Source organism: Suricata suricatta, chromosome 4, assembly GCF_006229205.1.
Source record: "Suricata suricatta isolate VVHF042 chromosome 4, meerkat_22Aug2017_6uvM2_HiC, whole genome shotgun sequence".
NCBI classification, from domain to species: Eukaryota; Metazoa; Chordata; class Mammalia; order Carnivora; family Herpestidae; genus Suricata; species Suricata suricatta.
In genome coordinates this window covers 65966094-65993602 of record NC_043703.1, presented here as the reverse complement: position 1 = coordinate 65993602, position 27509 = coordinate 65966094, and the positions used below count along the sequence as shown (strand labels likewise).

The following is a 27509-nucleotide window of genomic DNA, read 5'->3' as shown; positions in this document are numbered from 1 at the left end:
GCTATCTACATTAATCTTAGGCTTTACTTCTTTTAAACCACTGGTATGGGTGGAAACCTCTAAACATTGATTGCTCCTTGGAGTTTGGGGTTGATGGGAGGTGGGAATAGTTTCCTGCAAATGCAAATAGTCAATTAGCTTTATAACCACTCTTCAATTAAAATAAAAATAGAATTCTCTGGGGAAAAATCTAACCAGAAAGATCACTTCACTGTAAATAGGACAGTCAGTTTGGTAGACAAAAGCCTCCAGCACCAAGCACTCATTCCCATATATATTGATTTATTCATTCAACAAATATTTACTGAGTGCAAATGCTGTCCAATGCATATTGTGTCCATCAATTACATTTTATACACACAATGACATGGCTCAGTTTTGGCAACAGAGCAAGTAAAATGAGGACTAGTACTACCATCAGTAGCAAAACCCACCACTGATTGTAAACTTCTTATATGCCAGGCATTATCCTGGAATCTTCATTGTCAGATTTTTTTCAATAAGAGATTATAAGGTCCATTTTTTAGAGATGATATTGAGATAATTTATGTTTTTCACAAAGCCATCAGATATGCATTTAGAGGTATATGAAAAATAATTGAGGAAAGCTTCCATTTTCTTTTCAGAGAGAAGACATCAGTATCAAAGTAATGATAGAGAGAGGGAGGAATTGAGAATATGGAAGAAAAGCTAAAGGGAGAGCTTCTCTTAGGAGAATTTTCCTTATTCTCAAAATCCAAAAAAAAAAAAAAAAAAAAGGGAAGAACAAACATCAGGGTTGTAGCAGCAGATATTTTCTGATGTTTACTTTCAAACCAGATTCTTTGTTGGTGGAAAGGGGGTAGGTAAAAAGTAAGAGGAAAAAGAAAAAGATGATGTTGGGTTCCAACCTGCCCTTCTCTGCTTTCACTTTACAAGTTGTCATCACCTTTTTAGTTTTAAACAGTACCTATTGATATCCAACTATTGACAACAAGGACTTCATCTTTCTCCCTCAGCCCACACCTGTACTTGTCCTTTCCCCAGCATCTCTACCATTTGAACATATGCATACTAAATATTTAACTAACTTTTGTTAGTTGGCTAAGTTGACTAAGTCAAATATTTAATATTTACATTTTCATAACTGTGGATATTGCTTATAGCTAAATTATGTAATGTACTATATTTCTAATAATTTAAAAATTTTTATTTTTGCACTTGTATTTCTTTTCTTGAATTTTCTATGAACCTGTTACTTAGTTGTTCTTAAATTCTTTGCTACAGCTAAAAAAATCCTTCAGTGTATTTACAACCCATGTAAACTGGTTCTATCCTAACCCACCCTGAATGCTTCTAGAAATTTCTATGTGTCTCCAATGTTCTGAAATATCATATGACTTATGTGACTTACTGTAAAATACTTTTCCAACCGTTATATCAAGCACTTGATAGGCTTATTCAATTTAAAAAATTGCATGCCACATTTTGAGCATTGCAGTATTATTTAATATTATTATTTTATTACTTGGTAATTGTTCTCTTATCTTTTCTCTCTGTTCTCTCTTCTGGAATCTTTTATCCTTATGTTGTTCTGACTGTACTGATCCTCTATTTTCTTATTTTTATTTTCTGTTTACATCTCTTTATCTTTTTATAATAGTTTCTTAGAGATTATATCCTAACATTTTCATAGGGTTTTGTATTTCTGCTTTCAGAATCTTTAATATCATAAAGTTTATTTTTGTTCTATGAATGTTTCTTTTTAAACTTTTGACATAAATAGTGTATCTTTAGGACACCAATACTGATAATTTTTGAAGTATTACTTTGCTGTCTGCACTCTGTTTCTCCATGAATAATAGTGAACAAAAATGAAATAACTGGGAATAAAAATAAACAAGAAAGTATAGACCTTTATAAATAGCAATTGCCTTGCCTACTTCTCATATTCTCTAATCCCATACTATATTTCTTCAAAGCACGTATGACTCCCTAACATTGTATTTGACATTTATTTATTGCATTCTTATTACCTAAAATTCTTGCTGTAATGCACCTTCTTTGAGAGTTAAGTTTTTGTTTGTCTTATTCACTTCTGTACCTCAGTACAAAAGTGCTAGTGCACTGAATAAATACAGGGTATATAACCAATAAATCTTTACAGAATCAAGCCATGATTAAATAAGTAAAAAACAAACAAAACCCCCAAACTATAAAATCTTATTTGAGAATGTAAGACAAAAGTTTAATCAATTGGAAGGCAGTTATGTTTTTATCTGAGAACACTGATACATTTTAAGGTCATTTTCCCCCACCATGTTGAAAATAGATTGGAAGTTCCAAAAGTAGAGTATGGAGATCATTTGCAGGCTATTGCAATCATCTAACAAGGAATAACATCACCTGGACCATGGAAGTAGTAGATATATGAAGTGAAAAGTTCAGGCAATGGTCTATTTTGGCAAGAAAATTCAACAAGACTTTCTATGTCATACTGCATAACATGCATCCACAATTTCATTCTACTCTAAAAAAAGAATTTACTTATTTCCCTAATGATAGATATCTAGATTGCTTCCAACTCCTTACTTTCATAAGTAATGCTGTATTAAGAACCTTTATGTATCCCTCCATGGGTTTGTGGGGTAGTTTCTTTGAGATAGGAATACTAATATATGTCTAGATTGTTCTCTGAGTGACTGAACCTACTTACACTGCTATCAATAATCATCAGAGTTCTTATTATCTCCTATCCTTACCAATGCTTGGTGCCATGTGACTCTGTTGATTTGCAAACTGCACCCTGTACCCACAGGGCAGAGAGAGACCAAAGAAAGAGGCAGACCACTCCAGATTGGCATGTAGTGGGCTTAATAAGCAAAGGAACTTACATATGAGGCTAGGCTTGTCTTGGATAGACACAAGATGAGATCTCAGCACCTACCTGCAGAATCTTAGAAGTTTATATAGAGGCCTTCACTGGGTTCAGTCATTTACATCATCCAGATAGCTTTAGCACCACATTTTAATCTCAAGTTTGTATCCTTGGAGCAGTTTCTGAGAACAGGGAAAACAAGCAGAACACACATTCCAGGAAAATGAGAGGGGGTGGAGCACCTCCAATTTCCTGGGTCCAGCTTACAGGTCAACTGATAATGTCTAGTTGATTACCTCCTTCAACAGACATTCTAGTTCTTTCTCATCTCATGAGCATAAAGGAATCTGTAATTATATTAATTTACATTTCTTTGATGACTACTATGGCTAAACATTTCTACCTTTCTAGCCTTGACTTCTACATTTCTGCACAATGGACGGCTTCTATTTGATTACTTATTTTTGCCTTGCTGATTTGTAGACATTGTGTGATCTAGTTAATAATTCCATCTTGCTTTTGGATGTGTATTAGTCTGTCACATATCTGTTAACTTTGCCCATGACTTCCACTGTGCAAAAGAAATCTTTTCATTCTCGAATTCAGTTGGAAATGATAGGATCCTGGATGGCAGGAGCCAAGAGACAGCACTTAATTACTAAAAATAAGATGACCTGGTTACCTACCATAACAGATAACGTAACAAAGGCAATCGTCACAGTGGTCTTCCCCACGGAGATCGTCAGCACTGGCCAATGTAGGATGCTCGGGGTCCTGAATAGCTGGGAAGCATACTAGTTTCTTAAGGCTGCTGTAACAAAATGTCACAATCTAGGTAGCTTTAAAAACAGAAGTCTATTCTTTCACAGTTCTAGAGACCAGAAGTCTGAAATCAAGGTGTAGGCTGTGTCATGTTCTCTCTGAAACCTCAAGAGGAAAATCTGTCGTGACTTTGCCTTAGCTTCTGGGGTTGCTGGAAGTCCTTGGCATTTCCTGGATTGTTGACACATCACTCCAATATCAGTCTATCTTCACATGGCATTCTCCTTGTGTTTTTGTCTCTTTGTTTTTTTTTTTTCTTATCAGTCATATTTGATTAAGGGACTACCCTATTCCAGTATGACTTCTCCTTAAATTAAATATTAATTACATCTGCAACAGCCCCATTTCCAAATTAAGTCACATTTATATGTATCAGATATCAGGACTTCAACATATGTTTTTGGGGATACAACTCAATGCACAATAGGGAGTTTAATATGGTCTTATTTGGTTTGTATAAGCAAGAAGATCTAGATCTGGTTTATGGAACCCTGACATGAACCACTAAAGAAGACTTAGTTCTTTAATCAACTACAAGAGTTAAACCAGTTGACAAGTCCAGAGTCCCTTAAATCAAGAGAGGCCAAGTCTCCCTGAGGAGGGACCTGCTATGTAGCCAAAATGTATACTATGTCTTCCTCTTAGCTGCCTCCAAAGAGACCTATGGCCATTTGCCATGGTGATTATGCATTGGGGAGGGGGGAAAAAATCAGACTTTTCAGGGATTACTAAACTGACACAATTCCTAGAGATCTCTATGCTATGTGGTCTACCAGGCAGATAGAGAATTCTGAATGTTAGGTTATCAATGCAATTTTGGCTTCGGTTTGTCTTACAGAGAGCCTACTGAACACACCCTGTGATATTTCCCCATGTTGGAATGCATAGGTGGAATTGACATGCTTAGTAGTTGTCTCCACATTGATTCCATGACCTTAGTAGAGTGCGCTATTATGACAGGAAAGGAAATGCCACTATAACTATTCATTTTTCAAAATAGTGAATAGAAAGCAATATTGCATTCCTGGAGGGGCTTCAGAGATTAGTGCCACTAACAAGGACTTAGAGGAGGTAGGGATGGTGATGCCCATGAACTCATTATTTATCTTCTGTAGAAGATAGAAGAATCCTGGAAAATTACTGTTACTTATCATAAACCGTATCATATGATGGCTCCAGTTGCAGCTGCTGTTAAAAATATGCTCAACTTCCAAGGCTTATGTCATAATTGAGGCTGTAGGGACCTCTATCATCTCTCCGTTTCATAGGACACCATCCTAGTCCATTGTGCTGAGGATCTGGAGAGTGGGAAGTAACAACAATTCTAGATGCCTTGGTAAGACACTTGCATGCCTGAAGGTGTAAAATAGATCTCACAAAAATCCAGAGGTTTGCCACCTCAGAGAAATTATTAGTGTCCTGGTGGTCTAAGGCAGTGTCCCAAACTATAACTTGCAGGGCACAGCTAGCTGGTCAATGGTCTGCTTTTATACAACCTGTGAACTAAGAGTGGTTTTTACATTTTTAAATGATCATTTAAGAAAGAACAAATAATATGTAACAGAAACTATATGTACAGCAGGGCCTATAATATTTACTTGCTAGCCCTCTGTAGAAAAATTGTGCTAACTCTCCTCTAGGTTATGTTGAAATATCTCTCCTAGGTGAAGAACAAAGTGCTGCATTTAGAGTCTCCTACTAGTAAGAGATAGGCATGAACCATAGCGGGTCTCTTTGGATCATAAAGGCAGTATCTACTTCATTTGAATATGTTCCTCTGATCCATTTACTGAGTTTCCAGAAAAGCTCCCATTTTTTAGCTTGGCTCAGGAAAGGAGTAGGTTCTGTAAAAGATCCAGTCATCGGTGCAAATTGTCTGTTGCTCAGGACATATGACCCAGCAGATTCCATGGTGCTTAAAGCATCTGTGGCAGATAGAGATACTGTTTCAACTTCATGCAGGCCCCAATTGGAGAATTACAGTGTCGATCTTAAGATTTTGGAGTAAATCTATGTCATCACTTGCAGATAAGCTACTCTTGCCTCCTGGCCACTTTGGGCTCTTACCGACATTGAATAAATAGGCCAGAAAATTACTATGGTTGCTGTAGTGATTGATCCTGGCTATGAAAGGGAAATTGGGTTGCTATCATTCAAAGGAGAATAAAAAAAAAAAAAGAGTGTGTGTTTTTTCCTTAAATTTTTAACGTTTATTTAGTTTTGAAAGAGAGAGAGAGAGAATGACGGGGCAGTTGCAGACAGTCAGGGAGACAGAGAATTCAAAGCAGGCTCTGCACTGACAGCAGAGAGCCCAATGTGGGGCTGTAACTCAGGAATGACAAGATCAGGACCTGAGCCGAAGTTGGTCACTTAACTGAGCCACTCAGGTGCCCCAAGAATGTATTTTTAAAAGCAGGAAATAATCTGGTCTGGCATCAGAGTGCTCCCATGAGAAAAGCAAATGGATCCACTCAGACATTTGTCCATGAATGTCTACAACAGCATTATTAATAGTAGTCAAAGGTAGAAACAAATTACATGTCTATTAACTGATGAATGGATGAACAAAATATGGTGTATCTTGGTATATTCTGTTCTGAGTTTGAATAGTACTCAGGCATGTAGGCATAAAGAATATTGTACTATTACATGCTATAACACGGATGCATCTTGAGAATATTATGCCAAGTGAAAGAGGACAGACACATAAAAAAGGAAAAAACTCACATACATGACTCCATTTGTAGGAAATGTCCAAAATAGGCAATCTCTAGAAATAGGAAGTATATTAGCAGTTATCTAGGCTGGAACGGGGTTGAGGTGCTGCTGATAGGTGTGAGGTTTCTTTTTGGGTGATTAATATGTTCTAAAATTGATTATGGTAGTTGGTGTACAACTCTGTGAGTATACTAAAAACCACAGAATTATACATTTTAAATGAGTCAATTATGTAGATATGGATTATATCTCAATAAAGCTCTTTAAATAAAAAAGCCAGTGGAAAACTACAGCAATTCAATTGAGACAGGATTGTTAACAGCTTCAGATCCTTTAAAAGTGAAAGTTTGGGGGGCGGCTGGGTGGCTCAGTCAACTAAGCATCAGACTTCAGCTCAGGTCATGATCTCACGGTCCATGGACCAAGCCCCGCAGCTGGCTCTGTGCTGACACCTTGGAGCCTGGAGTCTGCTTTTGATTCTGTGTCTCCCATTCTCTGCCCCTCTCCTGCTTGTGTTCTGTCTCTCAGAAATAAGTAAACATAAAAAAAAAAAAGAGGGAAAGTTTGGGTCATCTTATCAGGCAAAGCAGTATGACTAATTGGCCATGGTGTTTGCTTTATAGCATAAAGAAAATATGGGTTACTTTATTTTGTTGCTCACATCTCTCTAGCATTGGCCATTGTAACTTTTCCATTCCTCCATCCTTTTTTTTTTTTTTGTGCTATTTCTTATTTTCTGGCACTAGAAGATGTCAGTCTTCTCTTGTATTTTCTGTGCCATTTTCATTAATCTAATTGATGATATAATTGAGCTCATGTCTACTATATTGATATTTGCTTTCTATGTTCTCATCTGTTTTGTATCATTTATTTTTCCTTTCTTGCTTGCTTTATTTTTTTTTGTTATTTCATTTTTTTGCCTCTATTAGCTCTTCAGTTATATCATGTTATTATTGTTTTATTGGCTATGCTTGAAATTATAATACATATCTGATTCATTATAGTCTTTTTTAAATTAGTACTTTACCATTTCTCAAACAATAAAAAGTTTGGAAGAGTTACAATTTCGATTACTGCTTCCCTCTCTTGTGGTATTTTTGTTATATATCCTACTTTTACACGTGTTACAAATCACAGGAGATATTATTGCTGTTTTAAGAGTCAATGTTTATTTTTGTTTCCTATATATTTACCCTTTTAAGTGTACTTCATACCTTCTTACAGTCTAATGCTTCTATCTGGTAACATTTTTCTTCAGTCTGAAGAATTTACTATATTATATCTTGTGTGCACACGTTCTGGCAACAGATTCTTTGAGTTTTTTTGGTTAGTTTTCTTATAAGTTTAAAAACATCTTTATTTTCCCTTTAGTTTTGAAGGACATATTCACTTAAGTTTAGAACAATATCTCGAAAGGTACCGCTTTGAAAGGTTTTCAAAATTTCCATCTTATAAAGATATTACCTTTTTGTTGTCTTACTTCATGGTTTTTTAGTGTTCTTTACTCCTATCAAGGATTATGTCTGTGAATAGTTGTTTTATAATATTTTTGGCAAACTGTTATAGTTGTTTACGTAGGATCCCAACTACTCCATGAGAACCAGAACTGAAACTCTTAGCTCTTCTTTCTTGTCATTTGCATTGGTCATAACATGGGCCATTTCTGTAATAAATACATATTTGTCCTCTTCCTGATCTTAAAAAAAGAATGTATTTAAAACTGCCTTCACTGAGTATGATGTTTACTGGCATTCTTTATCAAGTTGAGGAAGTTTGCTTCTATTTAGTCTTTCAGAGAATTATTCCTTTAATTTAATCGTTAATAGGTGTCGAAATCTATCAAACACTTTTTCCAAATTTGTAGAAACAATATGTGATTTTTTTTCCTGTATTTCATTAGTAGAGTAAATTTCATTGATTGATTTTCTAGGGTTAAACAAACTTTGTATTTCTCAGATTAACCATGCTGATGAATATACTTGATTATGACATATTTGTTTTATCGATTTTTTTTGGTTTATGTTTACCTGGTATAGTCTTTCATTATTCGGTTTTATAATTTCTTTATCTTTTGTTTATATATGTCTCTAGTAAACAACATATTAATGGATTTTTTAAAGTCCAATCTGGAAAACTGTTAACCATATACTATGAACATTGAAAGAATATCTTTTTGTTTCTAGAACTTTTGGAAAGCAAACAGTCTCTACTCCTCCCAGTGAGGCAGTAGGCCTGAGGCCTCCACAAATTTAGAAGTCTTCACCTTGAGTCTCAGTAAAGGGCTACTTTCCCCCAAGGCTGCAGTGAACACTTTCTTTGCCTGGAGACACAGAGAGAAGGTGTCTCAGACCCACCTCCACTTTTCTCTCTCATAGAAAAACTGCTCCTGATTTAGAGAGTAGTTGGGAACCAAAAATTTAGTTTACCATTGACCCAGAGTCCTCTAAAGTTTTTAGAGATTTATATTATCTCCTAAATAGAAAATAATACTTGATTAGTATATGAAATTTAGAAAGCATTGGATATTCAAAGAAGGCATTGAGAATACTTACAATGCAAAGATAATCTTGCTTGGAGACATGTGTGCCTTTTTTTTAACCAGAAGGTGTCAAGGAGAGGTTGCTAGGCAACAACTAAGACTTGTCTTCCTTTCTGCCTGGGTTTTGAAAGTCTGTGTTTGGCCAGTTAGGCCATCAGAAATAGCAACCAAGTTCACAAGGTCCAAGCAATGGACATCACATCAAGATTGCTGCCTGGCCACAGTGATATAATATGCTTTTCATTATAAGACATATCCCACTTTTAGAGATGCTAAAATATTTAAAAGAATGTGCTCTAGAATTGATGAAATACAGTCATACTTTTTAATTGAAAAGTAGCAGGTAGACTAGATGGCTGTATTTCCATCTCTCTCTCTCTCTCTCTCTCTCTCTTTTTAAAATCAATCCACTCTTCTATTTTGTATATGAACAATGTCTCAATAATATCATGTTGGTAAAATTTGGGTGGTTTTAACTTTCCTTTTTACATATTTAGCATATTGTGATTTTTAAGTAGTGAATATGTAATTATGCAAAAATAATGAAGATATTATTCTTAAATGCAGAACAATTAGGAAGCAATAAAAAAACTTAATAACAATAGGGGAGAGGGAGGCTATTGAAAAGTGAGCTAATCTTTTTGGACGGTATGCCATTCTTGTTTATCAAATAGAAATGTTAGAAATGTGTGTCACGTCACAGAAAACTATTCCTATACTTCATCAAACTGAAGTCCACCTCATGCTTGTCATCAGAAAGATCATTAACAGAGGTGGAAAGTCCAAGACTTTGTTCTAGGAGTTAGGAAATATGGAGAAGGAAACTCACATATGAAATAATATTAAATGGTACAGTTATACAAAAGTGCTCACACATAAAATATGAAGTCAAAAGATACAGATTAGAAGAGAGATTTGGGAAGCTGGGACAAGAATTTTCTCAGCTCATTAAATGAACAACTTGTTCCTGCAGTAGAGGAAAATTCATGGAATTAAAAAAGAACCCCACAATTCTAATGAGTATCTTCAGATAGACACCATAGTTATTAGTGAATTTTCCTTACCTATTTATTATCCCTCAGCCTTCTAACTTTGAGGAGAAAATATTGTTAACAATATAAACAAATTATCTTCTCCCTCTCATAAATTTCCCACCCACGGATGCACCCTACATTTTCCCCTCCACGCTACTTTCCTCCTTTCTTCTAAGGGTTCACTTATTCTCTGACTGAGATTTTGATTTTTTTTTTACTGTCATATAATGTTATAAGGAAAATTTTACATGAAGAATTCTAAGATGACATCTCTGGGTATCCTTATTGAAATTTTATTTGGAAAACACATTTTCTTTTTTCAATTTTCTCTCATAGATTAAAGAAAGGTAGCTTTCTGTCTCCATTGAGAGTCCCTATATATATGTATATGTATGTATATAATATTGGATTTATTTAGAAACATTGAGTATGTGCATATTAAGTGCCAAGCATAGGCTAATGCTTTATCGTTACTTTGTAGAAGTGGAAACATAGACTTAAGCAGATTTAAAAAAACAAAAACAAACAAACAAAAAGTCTAGCTCAGTGTGGCAGAAACTACTAAACTCAATGACATCTGTGTGCTTATGTACATTTTCCCAGCCTCCCTTGCAGTTAGGTTGGACATACTGTCTGACGAAAAGTGACTAGTTCTGGTCAGTGATTAGGCCTCCAAAGTGCCTTCCGTCCGCACAGGGTCTTGCCCTTCATCCGTTAGGGGAGTGATGAGAGAGCATCCTTGTAGCTGTTAGAAGGGAACAGTTTGGACCCTGCAGCCACTACTTCCAGGAACGCTGCCCTACCTGCATTACCCTGTGATGGCAGTAAAAAATATACTGTTATATGCTAAGCCCTTGAGATGTAAGGAGTTACTTATCACCAACACTAGTGTTAATGACTGTGACTAGTGTACCCACTGTCACATACTAGGATCTACAGAAGGTGCAGTACAGGAGCCCAGAACTCCTGGGCTCATTGTCTTTGCTCTTGGAGAGAAGCTGCTGAATTCAGGAAAGAGAATGAAAAAGGGGGAGGAAGGAGGGCACTGGTTTGCTGTGAAAGCCTGTAGTATGGGGCTGAGATTCTGTGGTCAACACAAACCTGGCTTGTCTACTTACTGCTTACTGCTGTGCTGTCATGACAACTGATTTACCCTTCCTAAGCCTAGGTCATCCTGCAAAATGAAAATCATAAGCACAGGAAGTGGCATGCGGTAGATAATTTAGGAGGCAAATATTATTTAATTATCAACCCATGATAAAGTAAGGAAAATGGTGATTATAAATATAAATGTATCATTTTTAATAACAATGCATTGATGTTTATTTTGTAGTGAGTAAGAAAATGAGTGAAAATGTCATTATATGTGCAAATTAATTTAAAAAGCATAACTGAGAGAAATAGTTTTTTGTCTTTACCAAAAGCAACATAAAGCCTTGTAATATCTACACAAATTTAGATAATGTAATGAAGTGAATGCATCTCACACTGGCATAATTGAGAGTCATTATTTTCAAAAGCAATAGGGCAATTATCAAATAGGAAAAACCTTAAAATTATTCTGCTACTCTATTGTAATATCAATACAGAATTTATGAAACATGGCCTCTTTAGGTGGCATTGGAACATGTGAGAATGTGGCTGTCAGAGTGGAGTACATTTTAAGAGAGGCGTTAAAGAATTAGAATTCCAGAGATGTGTTCAAAAAGAACATTAATCACTTGATATTCAACTTGTATTACCCTATGTTCTTAATAAGAAATGATTTGGAGTTCTGAAATATAAAGGTGCTTCATGAAATCTCATTTTATTTTCTAACTAATCACAATGAGTCTGAAGCAATTTATTTTCTTTTACTTGGATAACCTCTGCTCTCAAGGCCTCAGCTGCAACATTTCAAAGGGGCAGGGAGAGGAAAGCTTACTGATGTGCTGTCGTGGGAAGTGTGATCCTCAGGCTGTATGTGAATCTCAGTCATAGACAACTCTTGCTTAAAGCAGCCTGATGCATGATCTGGCCCTCAGTTCTAATTGTGGCTTTTCTTGGTGACTCTCCAGCTCAGTTACATTATCTAATCCCAATGTATCTACTTTTGACATTCGGGGTTTGATAAGTATGTTATGTGGGTCAAAAATGGGAACTCTTGAATTGCCATGTGTACCTACTTGTGAGAACAATAGACTAAAATATTTGAAAAGTCATAGTACTGTAAAAATCTATAGTTTTCTTACGGATGGGTTAGTATTGTCTTCATATTCTTCAATTTTTTTCCATTTATTTATTTTTGAGAGAAAGAGAGACAGGGCACATGTGGGGGAGGGGCAGAGAGAGAATGAAGCGCAGAATCTGAAGCAGGCTTCAGGCTCTGAGCTGTCAGCACAGAGCCCGACACGGGGCTCAAACTCACAAGCTGTGAAATCATGACCTGAACTGAAGTTGGACACTTAACCTACTAAGCTACCCAGCCGCCCCTATCTTCATATTCTTAACCTGTAGTCTGTTGGGTTTGTATTTATCTGTGCTGGGACTTGGACCTTAGCTAACAGAACTCCCATTTCTGTGTCCAAGTGTCTTAGGAAGAACCTATTGATTTCCAAGAAAATGATACTTTGAACTATATGGTTTTGATGTTCATTATTATCTTGGATACTACTTGGTGTTAGATTTCTCATTTGTAAACCATATACAATACCAGCAATGGGTTCAAAATTTGCATACTACATATTGGGGGTATGAAAAATGTGGGTACTCTGTTTCCCAAATCCAATTTTATCTTGCTCTGGATTCTGCAATCAATTCTTCTGCTGTCAGAAGAAAAAAGCACTAAACTTTCTCATTAATGATAAATTCATCTCTTCCAGTCTACAATATTCTTTCCAGCAAACTCAGTCTCTTTTGGGTAAATATTTGGACCATCCATCATTTGAACCCTCCAAGAGAGCTGTTGCTCTTCACTCAAGTTTTCTCTCTCCACTTTCTTTCCAAGGTACCATCTGGGTGTCAGGGGACATCTGTAGGGTCTGAAAGACTGACTATATAGATAATGACCAGATCATATATTAAAAATAGAACTCTGAACAATAACCCGTGGCAGCTTGCCCAGGAAACCAATTCTTTGTCTACAACGAACGACTCAGGAAATCAGCTCGTTGTAAGTCAGATTTGCAAGAAGCCCCATTGTTCACAGTCCACTACAAATGGCCAGGACTTGACTAATAACTGATAGCTTCTTTAATTTTTGTTCCTATTTTAAATTTGGGACCAAATAAAGAAAGTCAAATATGCACCACAGAGGATGCCCCATTTCTAGTTAGCCCAGCTACAACTTGCCCATGCCAGTGGTCTCCAATCAGGGGACACCTGAAAAACTTCCCCTTCTGCCCCTGTAAACCTTTCCTATTTCTTTGCTTGCTGTTGAGTCTGTATCAAAATCCAAGTGACAGCGGCTAACTCCCTTGCCATAGCAATCTCTGAACAATTAGCATTTGTTTTTCTCATTTAGTTTTTATATCCATAGTCCCCATAGTATCAGTGGGGAACAACCAATCTCATGCTGTCCTTTCTGTAGGCACCTACTGACCTCCTGCCGAGACACAATGGATGTCTGTCCCTGGGCATTTTTTTATCCTAACTGCCTTTGCCAATAAGTATCTGTGGCTGGTACGCCTGTAGGCCTGTACCTTGTCATGGTGGGCCCCCCTCCACGCTGCAGCTCAGTTGGTCTCACCTGGGCTTTCTTGGTGAGAAGATCTTTGTAATCCTAGTGGAATATTCTACCTAGTCCAGGCCTAGGCTGTGGGGTCCCCAGTCTCTTCTATAGGGTTTCTTACTACCTGCCCCTGTGACTCTTTCCAGACCAGTTTGGCTCTTAACTCTCAGCTACTTCCCCACAATCCCTAGCATGTGTGTCTGTCCCAGAAGAGAAAAGATGGACATGGGGAGTTTTCCTTCTCTCTCTCTGCCCCAAAACACTATGCCACTGTTTTATTCTGCTGTGCTGCCATGTTAACTAGAGAGTACCCTGCTAAGCAGTCTCTAAATAGTCAATGGCCAAGGGTAACTTTTACTTTGTTGCCCCTTTTACTCTCTGGCTCCTTCCCTGCCCTTCCCTTTCCATTGCTTTCACTCTGAGGATCAGGTCCAGGAAGGTTGATCTACTAATTTCTTGAGACCTAGGTTATACTTTTCCCTTCTTTTGTGGCTTGCAAACCTCTTCTCTCCCTTGTACAGTCAGCCTGATAATATCTTCTCCCTCTGCCATCTCCTCATTTCCCCTACCTTCTGAACTTTTTACCTCTATGTGGTTCATTTACTTCCTTTCCTTGAGGTCAATAAGCCTTATGATTAGTTTTAACAATGGAAGGAGTGCAGAAAGACAAACCAGTCTACAGGTAAGGAAAAAGACACCAGAAATTTGTTTAAAACCTTACCCTATCACCTACCACTTCTGATTACTCTTTAGTGTAGAAATAAGGAACTTATATAAATTATGAGGAAATACTTTGTGATTATGAAGGGTAGGCAAACATGAATTGTCATTATTTGAATCAGAATTTGACTACTCAGTCTTGTCATTAGAAGGAGTTTGCTTCCTTGTTTATCTATAAGGGGTTATTTTATTTTTCCTGTTGTTTTTAAAGAGAAAGAGTTCAATTTAAATGTTTATTTTTTTCTCTAAGCTAGTCAAGGGTGTGTTTGTATCATTTTTCTTGGCTATTTTGATTTTTCCCAATAAAAATTAGAAATGTGAATTCTAAAGGTTTTCATATATTCTTTCTTCTTAGGTGATAGTGAGAGAAAGTCTATGAAGTAGTAACCAGAAAAAAATCTCATCAGCTAGCAGGCACTATTTCTTCACAGGGCCTTGAACTGAGGTTCAACTTTGAGGATCCTGACTCTGCTTGCCCATAAATATATGAGAAACTGAGACTATTTTGGGTTTTTTTCTTTTGGTGTTCTTTTTTTGGTTACTTTTACTTAGCATATAAGGTAGTAATGGTTTCAGGAGTAAAATTTAGTGATTCATCACTTACATATAACACGTAGTGCTCAACAAGTGCCCTCCTTAATGCCCAATACCCATTTAGCCCATCCCCCCACTCAACACTCCTCCAGCAACCCTCAGGTTTTTCTTTGTATCTAAGAATCTCATGGTTTGCCTCCCTCTCTGACTATATTTTATTTTTCCTTCCCTTCTGCTATGTTTATCTGTTGTGTTTTTTAAATTCCAAATATGAGTGAAATCATATGATATTTATCTTTCTCTGGTTAATTTCACTTAGTGTAATATACTCTAGTTCCATCCATCTTGTTGCAAATGGCAAGATTTCATTCTTTTTGATCACTGAGCAGTATTCCATTATATCTATATGTATATCTATATCTATATACACATACACATATATCACCTCTTCTTTATCCATTTGGCAGTCGATGGCCATTTGGGGTCTTTCCATAACTTGGCTATTATTGATAGCACAGCTATAAACATTGAAGTGCATATACCCCTTCAAATCAGTGTTTTTGTATCCTTTGGATAAATACCTAGTAGTGCAATTGCTGGATAAGAGGGTAGCTCTATTTTAATTTTTTTGAGGAACCTCTATACTGTTCTCCAGAGTGGCTGCACCAATTTGCATTCCCACCAGCAGTGCAAAAGTGTTTCTCTTTCTCCACATCCTTGCCAACATCTGTTTTTTCCTGAGTTGTTAATTTTAGCAATTCTAATAGGTGTGAGGTGATATCTCATTGCGGTTTTGGTTTGTATTTCTCTGATGATGAGTGACATTGAGCATCTTTTCATATGTCTGTTAGCCATCTGGATGTCTTCATTTGCAAAGTGTCTGTTCATGTCTTTGGCCATTTCTTCACTGTATTATTTGTTTTTTTGGGTGTTAATTTCGATAAGTTCTTTATAGATTTTGGATACTTACCCTTTATCCAATATGTCATTTGAAAATATTTTCTCCCATTCTGTCTGTTGCCCTTTAATTTTGTTAATTGTTTCCTTCACTCTGCCCAAGCTTTTTTTTTTAATGCTTTATTTATTTTTTGATAGAGAGAGAGACAGAGCATGAGAGGGGAAGGGGCAGAGAGAGAAGGAGACACAGAATCCGAAGCAGGCTCCAGGCTCTGAGCTAGCCTTCAGCACAGAGCCCGATGCGGGGCTCGAACCCACAGACGTGAGATCTGATCTGAGCCAACGCCAGAGGCTTAACCGACTGAGCCACCCAGGCACCCCTGCCCAAGCTTTTTAATCTTGATTCTCTACTCTGGATACTCTATTCTGTTCCACTGATCCATATGTCTGTTTTTATGCTAGTACCATACTGTACTGATGATTACAGCTTTGTAATACAGCTTGAAGTCCAGAATTGTGATGCCTCCAGCTTTGGTTTTTATCTTCAACATTACTTTGGCTATTAGGGTTTTTTTTTCCTGGTTCCATACAAATTTTAGAATTGTTTGTTCTATGTCTGTGAAGAATGCTGGTGTTGTTTTGATATGGATTGTATTGGATGCATAGATTGCTTTGGGTAGTATCAACATGTTAAATTTATTTGTTCTTCCAATCTGTGAGCATGAAATGTTTTTCAATTTTTTTGTGTCTTCTTCAGTTTCTTTCATAAGCTTTCTAATACTTTTCAGCATACATATATTTTACATTTTAGGTTAGGTTTATTCCTAGGTATTTTATTGTTTTTAGTACAATTGTAAATGGGATCAATTCCTTGATTTCTCAATCTGCTGTATTATTGGTGTATAGAAATTCAACCCATTTCTGTATATTGTTTTTATGTTCCGTGACTTTGCTGAATTCATGTATCAGTTCTAACAGTTTTTTGGTGAAGTCTTTCAGCTTATCTCATCTGCAAAGAGTGAAAGTTTGACTTCTTCCTTGTTGATTTAGATGTCTTTTATTCCTTTTTGTTGTCTGTTTGCTGAGGCTAGAACTTCCAACATTATGTTGAACAACAGTAGTTAAGAGTGGACATTCCCATCGTGTTCCTGACCTTAAGAGGAAAGCTCTGAGTTTTTCCCAGTTGAAGATGATATTAGCTGTGTGTCTTTCATAAATGGCTTTTATCATCTTGAGATGTGTTCCCTCTATTGATACTTTCTTAAACGTCTTTATCAAGAAAGTTTGTCAAATGCTTTTTCTGTACCTATTGAGAGGATCATGTGGTTCTAACGTGCTTCTAGAGGAACCAACAGAGCCCTGAAAAGAGTCCTATGTGAAGATAGTCTGTTCTGATGTTGAATAAAATCTAGAGTTGGTATTTACATAGCACTTTGTCATTCATAAAGGTATTTTTTCATTTGCTACAAATGAAAAAATGAATAATCTTAAGCAAATGAAAATCTTCTAAGAGAAATATTATTATCATTCCCATTTTATAGATGCAATCAGCCTCATCTTTATTTGGTTTTATTTTGACTATTACTTCAGCTCATTGTGTTCTTTACTTAGCCAGTTCCTTTATTTTTAAATGCAAGCACTGAGAGGAATGCCAGCTGTGCTCACCTTGGCCTACAGAGGCTGGGGGAATTTCCACTTGCACCTTTAAAACCCTTTAACTTGGGGCAGCTGGAGATTATTAATGTTCCTATCACCCTTCATTGTCAAAGCTCACATGTGAAAACTACTTTATAGTCAAAATACGCCACCAATAAATTCTATAAATATGCAATTTGGAAACAATGTTTCTATGGCAATGTATTATTTGTCAGAGCAGTAATTATGGCAGTGCAAATGTGTTAACGACTGGCTAGAGAAATCACACCTGTTTCTAAGTGGGTTGGAGTTACTCACTATCTTTTCTTTTCCAAGTTTCATTACTCAGAATACATGTTCTTTGAGAATGAATTTATCATTGCTGCTTCAACCATTTATTATTTACTGAGTGCATATAATAGGCAAAAGGGGTGGCTTTTGTTGGGTTTTGAATGAGAAGAAGTTGAGTTTGGGAATGTGAAGCAGGAAGCTTTTCTAAGCACTAGGGCTGGTATGGGAAAAGGAAACATGGAGACAGTTTGTATGAAGCCAGCTAAGAAACTGAAAAAAGTGAATTTTAACTGAAAAGTTATGGGGAAGGAAACTTCTTGTATAATTGGGAGTAGAAAGAAAGTAGGAAGTAGTATGAAGGAAGCAGGTTGAAGTAGGGAAAGGAAAAGAGAAAGGCTAAAGCAAAATATGAGAGAGAAAGGGGATTCTGTGAGATGATTCATTCATTCATGTGTTAAACAAGAACTGAAAACCTGTTATGAATCTGGGAACTCTGAGACATTAATATACTTTGCTGAGGAAACTGAAGTTCAGAAAGTTATGTGAGTTCACATAGATAATAAAAAGTTGACCTGAACTTTGAATCAGAGCCTTCTGATTCTGGGGTTTGTGTTTTTTTTCTTCCACAATGATGCTCCTATCTCCACAAGAAGTACTGTTTTTGTCATTTTCCTTATAAATTTTTAAAATTTTCTGAATTGAAAATATGTTTGAAAAGAAATAGATATGTGGAGTTCTAGTGTGGGAGAAATTGAAAACACTGCTAAACTAAGGTGGAAGGAAGTAATTAGTGAGAATAACTTCCTGGTAGTCATTTCACAATGTATATGTATATCACACCGTAGCATTATACACATTTTATATATATACAATTATATTTATTAAGCATTCCTTAATGAAGTTGGAAATAAAAGAGAGAATAACTTTTGGATTGAGTGGATCAGTACTGGAAAGAGAAGATACTGAGGGCATCTTTGAATGATTGAACAAGATGGCTAAGGATGCTCCAGAAGCTTAATTTATTATTTGTTTCTTCTTCTTTGATTCATTGGTAGATATTGAAGACTTTTGAAGAAAACTCTTATTGGTTGCATATTTTTATTTAATTATTATCATATCCTCAATCATAAAGAATGAAGGTGGCTTGTCAGATCACAATGCTAACATTTAGTATTTTTATGAGCTAAAGTCTTGACAAGGTATTATTTGAATAGACTAGAATCATTTTTTTAAGTTCATAAAAAGAAATGTCCTCCAAAATAAATTGTTTTCAATCTCAATGCAGTGTGTCAACCTGACAAATTAACAAAACACATCAAATAGCATAACACTGGATTATTAGAAGCATCAATTTGATCTTCACAGCAAATTGCCTGAAGAGTTTTGATGATCTTTAATTTAAGAACTCAGTATATTCTGTTATCTATTACTGACTTTGACTGCAGATTCAATCAAAAATAAACTTTCCATCTTAATTTTATAAAGTAATTTTAAGAATAGTTCTGAAGAGCCTAATAGCAAAATGAAGTAGACTCCTTTATGTAAATAAATCAGCTCCCGATTTCTCCCTTGTCTGAACTACCGTTTTTATAAGCAAATGGAAGATGCTGTCTGCTCATTTCCTGTTACCTGTTTGTCATTTTTCATTGTCTGTGATAGCTGTATACTGGTTATAGAGGCATAGTTTAGCTCCTTTGAATCAAAGTTTGCCTTATATTCAGTGGCTCTCTTGCATACTTGGGCACTTAGAAATCATTTATCAATTATAATTATGTTAACATTTAAAAAATATGTAATGTATGTGTTTCCTGATAATTCACAGTATATGTTTGAAAATAGGGTTGTTGCCAGTGTCTTTATAACATTAGGATGTTAACCTCATGTTGCAAAGTCCTCTTCTCCAAGATACAAAATTGTTTCCAATGCAGAGTACTTATTGAGTATCTTCTATGCACTTAGCACTGTACATATTGAGGTTGGAAATCCATGGAATATTATTAGTAATTGCTTAGGGAATATTTATAGTTGCATTTAGGAGGCACATCCACATAAATGGAAGCAAAGAGATAATGGTTCAAGTCAATATATATTCAGATGCCAAACTGTGACCTAAACAATTTGCCAAGGAGATCAGAAGAAGGGAAAGATTGAATTCAAGTAATCTATGAGGGCTACTTGGAGAAAGTGTGCCTTGTGGAAGGCTGAGCAATGAGCCTAAGGCATAGTAATTGGTGTAACAAATCTTGAATGAATGAATGGACTAGGAATAAAGAGGAATCATGGGAAAAGCATAAACAACAGTGATAAGGGGTGCTTCCTTCAAACTGCCAGTGCTAGCTGGATATCAGTATATGGATTTCTACTCCTCTGGGCCCTTTATTTCCCCCAATGATTGCTCTATCTGCTCTCTTACTTTATTTCCTACAAATTTATAAACCTCCTACCTCCTGCCCCAAAAATCTCCATGTATTTCCTTGTGTATAGTGGTTTACCTTTTGACAGTCACTTCCCTGTACAGTCCCCTCACCTCACAGGGACTGAACTAATAAAATGCTATGAGTCCAGATCTATAGAGAAGGAAATTAACTCACAGATATAAGGAAGCCAGCTGAGAAATATATGCAATGACTATGCTCATGGTTCCCAGATTTTAATTTTTTATTGGAAGATCACTGAAAAAATAAGTTGCTGCCATGAAATAAGTTTGGGAGGGACTGCAGGCTCTCACCTTTGTAGATTTTATAAAGCACATTACTGTAATACAGTCTCTGAGAAGCTCTGTCATAAAGAAACCTGTTAAATTTTTTTAATGTGGCATTTCCCCTAATTTATGGTCACCATCTTTTTGTCTCATTACCAATTATCAGTGTTTCCCAGATCATCTGAGTATATATTTCATCCTTCTTTACCCCTGAACATGGTTCTAGAATCTCTTCAAATCTTAGCCTCTACCTTCCTCGCCTATCATTTTTTAAAATTATAGGTATTCCTGTCTTAAAATTTTACTCCCATGTGCTCATTTATCTGACTCCTTTTCCAGGATATTATGGGTTGAATTGTGTCCTCAAAATTCATATGCTGAAGTCATAACCTCTAGCACCTCAGAATGTGACCTTATTTGAAAATAGGGTTGTTGCCCATGTAGTTACGTTAAGATGAGCTCATACTAGAGTAGGGTGGGCTCCTAACCCTAATATAACTGGTGTCCTTATATAAATGCACACACACAGAAGAGTGTCACGTGAAGCTGAAAGCATGGACTGTGGTGATGCCTCTACAAACCAAGAAACACCATTAATTTCAGCACATCACCGGAAGCTTAAAGAGAGGCATGGAACAGATTCTAAATTCTCCCTCATAGACTGCAGAAGGAGCCAAGCCTGCCAATACTTTGATCTTGGACTTCTGGCCTCTAGAACTGTGAGACAATAGGTTTGGTTGTTTAAGCACTTTGAATGACGTACTTTGTTAGAGCCGCCTGAGGGTACTGTACACAGCATATCCTACACTTGCTTCTCCAGAATGTTCTTCTCTTCCTTTCCATTCCTCCACTTGTAACTGCCAGATTCCCCAGAGATCAGCACAAATGTCACCTCTTCAGCAATGCTTCCCCTGCCTTCCTCAGCGAAATGAATTGCCCTCTACCCTGGGCTTTCACAGCCCTTTATTTCCCTGTTGGTCTGGAAACCCCTTGGAAACAGTCTTATTCCACTTCGTATTCATGGCACTTAACAGGATGATGGTCACCCTTAGTTAGGCACTCAATAAATGTGTGTTTGAATGAACAGCTGAATGACGAGTGGATCCCTGGTGTTTTTGCTCTTGACTTACTGTGTGTCACAAAGCAGCAGAGTGGCGGTCGAGCTGGCCCTCTGAGATGCCACAAATAGCCTTCGACAGAGGAAGTCCAAGTGTAGGATAAAGTGGTCGTTAGCATCTCTTGACAGCCCTTTGCTAGAGGCTCAGATGAGATCAGCGTGTTGCAAGCACATTGTGATGTGGTCCTCACTGCAGACGCCACTGGATCAAAGCACCCCGGCTCCCACCGCCCAGTTTCAGTTTCATATCGACGCCCAGGGGGGTGGGGATGCGTACTGCCGAGCACATGGTTCACGGTTTTAATCGGAACACTCAAAACTCTTAATACCTGCGATGGTTCTAGTGTGAGATGGAGGAATTTTTAATTAGCACCTTTACTATGGATTTATTTCCTTCCCTCCAAAAGAAAAAAAAAATGTTGATGTCAGAGTTACATTGAAAGGAAATTTATAAAATTCTGTTTACGTAATAATTGTGAGTTAAGAGCTATAGTTGTTAATGTATCAGAAATGGATTTCTGAGTAGAATGATGAACATTTATGTATAACTGTTTCTTGTCATTTTACTCCAGTGTTCATGCCTATTGTATCTTTGAAAAACATATTTTGCCAGGGTTATATTGTGAATTTAGAAACAAAAATCACTCATTTTTCTTTAGAATACTAATAGTTACCCCCAGGGTAACTGACTGTCCTGGTTTGCCCAGGATGGTCCAGGTTTGCACTGAAAGGCCCACATCACAAGGAACCCTCAGTGATGTGTCGTCTTGGATAATTGATCATTCCATTCGCACCCCCGATTTTGGATTTCTATAGTTTGATGATGTTACAACTTCAATTCAAGAATATTTTTGAGTACTTATATTGCATTATTTACCCTGAGAGACCGATAAAATGCAGACTTTACCTTTAGGCTTTAAGTCTAGTGAGCATAATGCAAGCCATATGTGCTGAAAGTTGTAAGTCATCACACAACTGGGCTTAGAAGGGAATAGTTTTCTGAGTGCTGAACAAGTTATGAGGCACCATTTAAAATTGACTTTGAGGGATATATAAACTTTTAAAAAGCAAATATTTACTGTAGGGAAGGAAATAGAAACAAATATTGCTGTAGTTTTGGGGATATAGTTTTCAATTAATTGATTAATTCAGTTTCTCCATCATCAGATTGTGAGCCCCTTAAGAAGGTCACATGTATTTTGAAATTACCAAAGAAAGACAATATTCCTTTAAAAATCAGTAAAATTCATGGATAAAATGCCTTATCTTACTTTTTTTTTTTAATTTTAAACTATGGTAAAAGAACAGAGAGCAGTTTTCATCTTAAACATTTTTTTTTTAATGTTTATTTTTGAGAGAGAGAGACAGAGAGCTGAGGAGGGACACAAAAAGAGACAGAATCTGAAGCAGGATCCAGGCTCCGAGCTATCAGCACAGAACTTGACACAGGGTTCAAACCCACCAACCAGGAGATCATGACCTGAGCTGAAGTTGGATGCTCAACAGATTAAGCCACCCAGGCACCCCAATCTTAAACATTTTTAAGTGTGCAGTTCAGTGGCATTAAGCACATGCACACTGTTGTGGAACCACCAACACCATCCACCCACAGAGCTCTTGGAAACTCTGTACCCCTTAAACAATAACTTTTTCTCTCCCCATCCTTCCAGCTTCTGGTAGCCACCTTCTGTTTATGAATTTGTTGACTCTAGGTTCCTCTTATAGATGTATCATACAGTATTTGTCCTTTGTGATTGGCTTATTTCAGTAAGTCCAATGTTCTCAACGCTCATCTATGTGGTATTGTGTATCCTAATTTCTTTCCTATTTAAGGCTGAATAGTATTCCATTGTATGTATCTATGCCCTATTTTGTTTATCCATTCATCTGTCACTTTTCACAGTAGCCAAAAGGTAGAAACAGCTCAAATGACATAATTTTGATTATCAGCCTTGTAATTAGTAAGTGACTAACAGTACAGAACGCACCAGTGTCTAAGGTATTACCTCTCCAGTAGCGCACTTCTCAATGCTGAGGCTGTGTCTCTGTTGGCCGCAGGCTCCTGTGAGGCATTAGAGGAGGCGGCAAGGCTGGAGGAGGAGGAGGACACCCTCCTTTGTTTATTCCCTATATAACTTCTTATTTACCTGTTCCCCTGGCCTCTTTCTTTGTCCTCGTGTTGCTGTTCACTTGGAGCAGCAGTTGAATTCATTTTGCCATTAAACAAAATCAGCTTCCTGTGCTGTCTCGGGACATGGGACAGAAAGCCAGCGTGCTGCTCGCGAGAGGTCTGGACCGCGCCCCCAAAGACATCCCTAGGGACCGCGCCCCCAGCATCCACTGATTCTTGCCTCCTTCTCAGAGTTCCTTTGGCAGGGCCTCTCCCAATCATCCCAGTTGATGGGTTTATCCTGTACCTTGTGTTCCTCTAGCCCTGGGCACCAGTACGTGCTTCCTGCAGTTGTGACTCCCTCGAGATCTTCGCGTTCTCACTGTGCACTTCCGCTACTGAGTTCACAGTTCTTTAAATGCTCTCCATTGAAATAAGCAGCCTGTTTCTGTCTCCTGCAGAATTCCAAAGACACGTTGTATGCACTGATTCACCTTTTCTTCAAGCTTTTATTTTCATGCTCTCCTAAGTCCATTTACTTTTGCGTTCAGGTGGTGTGTGGAGTTTCCACGGTTCTGGCAAAATTTCTTATCATTTTAATTTATTTCTCTGAAGTGTTGATCAGTATCGCCGTAGCAGTTTCCCACTTAAGTCTCAAGTTAGTGATTCACACCTTCTCTAGAGGAGTGCAGCTCTTTTTCGAGGGCTGGAAAGTTTTCTGGAATGCCCAAATGTAGATCCGCCCAAACTAATTCTGTTAGAGAGGTTCCTTTTGAAGACCCTTTGATAGACCAGGGGGAGATGTTCCCTTAGGGACATTTAATAACTGGCTTTTTATGGTGCTTTAAAAAAAAAGTTTATTTATTTTGAGAGAGGAGAGCGAGAGAGTGAGAATCTCAAGCAGGCTCCATGCTCAGTGCAGAGCCGACACTGGGCCCAGTCTCACAACCGTGAGGCCATGACCTGAGCCAATATCAAGAATCAGACGCTCAAGTAGCACAGCCACCCGGTGCACCTGTAAGAACTTTTCCCCGGACTATACTCTGTTCCAGACACTGTTATTAAGGCTGTTGTTTGTATTATTGATGTATTTTCCAACTCCTTATACATTATCCCTATTTAATATAAGCTAAATCAGGCTCCGAGAGGACTTAAATATGAATATATCTAGAGCCAGTGTAAGTGTCGTGGACTGAGGCCTTGTTTCCGTCTCTACTACCTAAGCAGCACATGTGGCATCCAATAAGTGGTTCTGATATTAAGGTTTAATACATAAACACATTATCAATAAAGTTTGTATAAAAATCACAAAATTTATGGAGAAAAGTTTACATATGCATATATTTGTATACGTAAAATTTATATTATACATACATATCATATATATAACAAGAATTGTGTGCATGTGTACATTTTCAGCCTGATAGGCCCCTGATTTTGAGGCAGTATGACGTTGAAGAGGACTGTGCATTCTCTTTATGTGGGTTATCTCATCTGTAAGATGGGGATAATAATTCTGCCTTGTTGGGTTTTGTGCGGATTCACTAGATTAATTTTGTAAAGTTGCCGGCACAGGGCCTGGCACATCATAGTCAACGAATGCCAGCTCGTCCCCTTCACTTCAGGCCATCAAGGCGTAAAACACCCTGGCATGTTGTGTGCGATTGCATGCCACGAGCTGTAAAGATCTATACAAATTAACGTGTCCTTATTATAAAGCCGCATTATTAGTTGAGTCAAAAATGTAAGAAGTTAATTATTCTGAGAACAATGAAATGTGACTTTCAATTATTCCGGATGATGAAGAAAAGGTTTAAATGGATAATCTAAAACAAAGGACTCTTAGTTAACAGAATAAGCGAATTAGACTGCATTATATTGATATGTTATTGTCAATTTCAACTCTGATCACTGCCAATTAACATATGGTTGTTTGCAGGGAGAAAACAATAGAGAACAGTGAACAGAGAGATGAAGTCTCCTCACCTTGAAAGCTCCTAGTCTTTCCCCAGAAGTGACTTCTCCGTTCCTTAGACTGAGGGGTCGGGAGTGTGGCCTGTCAGCATTCTCTGGCGACCTTCACAGGTAAGGCTTTGCAGCTGAACTCAGTCAGCAGGCCTCTCTCACCAAACGTTTCCATATAATGTGATGTGCTGATCTGTTTGCTCCTGTTCCCTCCTATTGCCTTCCCCAGTTCTGCCCTGTGTCACAGAAACAACTTCCCCCACGCTGGCCTGCTACTGGCTTCCAGGTCATTTGGGCAGATAAGAGGCATCGGCAGGAAGGTGAGAGGCAGGGAGAAACGAAAGTATTTCTTCCCACCTCACTGCCTGGGGTGGCACCTCTGGAGCTGACAGCAGCGGCCTCTTTGTGGCCCCAGCTCCTGCCAGTAGCACCTGTCTCTCAGGTCCCAGACTGCCACCCCCTCCCCCAGTTCTGCTTCCTGTCGGTCGGTCATCTGCTCCTGGAATCTGGGAACCCCGCCCCTGCTTTGGTCCCTCCAGCCTTAGGGGATCTGGCAGTTTCTTGAGGGCACAGTTTCTAGCTTCCTCGCAGCCGCCCTGATTGCCTTTTGCACTCTTCATCACCTTTGTAAATAATCCCTTGTATTGGCTTCCCTTGGTTAAAGGACCCGGAGAAGATTTTGTGTTCTGACTGGACCCTGTGAAGTGTATGTGAGGAGATCATGGATAGATCCCTTATATCAGTGGGAAGTGGACTAGTAGGGGAGAACATCTCATTCCCAAACCAGCACCCACGGCACCTTCTTCACTTTGATCTCCCCAGGAGCCCACTGTCCTCCCAGCTCCAGGAGACATCACGTCCCTTCCTCCTGGGTGGATATGGAACAAATATGTCCTTTCGTTTTTGAAAATCATGAACAGGTGGCTGCGCTACACAAGGAGCAGAAGGCTGAGTATTAATAACAGAATTAGTGAAATGATCACATTAAACTTACCACAAGATGAATCTGCTCTGTATTAATGATATGCAGAAACATCACCGTCCTGCTCTGGGGACTGGTCAGGGATGTGACTGGTCAGAAATGGCTGCTGACTAGCTGACACTATTTCTGTTACTTTCACGGTTCCTAGCTAATATACCCCAGGTTTTCTTTTGTCTTAATCTCTGTTTGTTTTCTGGCCGTTGTAAACAGCATCAGTGTTTATACTTTGTCTGTAATTCACTGTCTGTTTTTATTTTTACTATAGACATATACTCATTGAGTATACTGTTCTGGCACTGACATCGCGTCTGGTGCTTCCATTCCTTCTTCCCCACCCATAAGCACCATAAGAAGGGCACTGAGGGGGCATCTGGGTGGCTCAGTGGGTTAAGCGTCTGACTTCAGCTCAGGTCATGATCTCATCGTTCAGGAGTTTGAGCCCCACTTGGGCTCTGTGTGGATAGCTCAGAGCCTGGAGTCTACTTTGGATTCTGTGTTTCTCTCCATTTCTCTGCCTTCCCCCATTCGTACTCTGTCTCTTTCTTAAAAATAAATAAGCATTAAACAAAAAGGGAGGCACTGGGGCACAGAGCAGCTGCCACTGCAGTAGTGGTGCTAACGCTTCTGCAATGCATAGGAAAAGCCAAAAAAAAAAAAAGGGCTATTGATGTCACAGACATTATCTCATTTAATTTTCACAACAGCCTGCAATGCAGTTAATATTAGTATCTTTATTTTAAACTTAGTCGCTAAGAGGTTAAATAATTTGCCCAAAGTCATACAACCGGTAAATTGTAGGACTTAGATAACAACCCAAATTTGTCTGACCCCAATACAAGATGTTCTTGATTTCTTCAGGAAAAACAGCAGGTAAAAGG

At 37.8% G+C, this 27509-nt stretch overlaps 1 long non-coding RNA gene across 1 annotated transcript in view; it reads right to left on the bottom strand.

Annotated features, from left to right (window-relative positions):
• The window catches only part of LOC115290815, a 40200-nt gene extending 18508 nt beyond the window's left edge, over positions 1–21692 (bottom strand). The window contains exons 1-2 of the long non-coding RNA XR_003908225.1: positions 21588–21692; positions 2927–3039 (exon numbers count right to left, since the gene is read on the bottom strand). This is a non-coding gene — a long non-coding RNA (uncharacterized LOC115290815). The remainder of the gene's footprint in view (positions 1–2926; positions 3040–21587) is intronic.
• Between the last annotated feature and the right edge of the window lie 5817 nt (positions 21693–27509).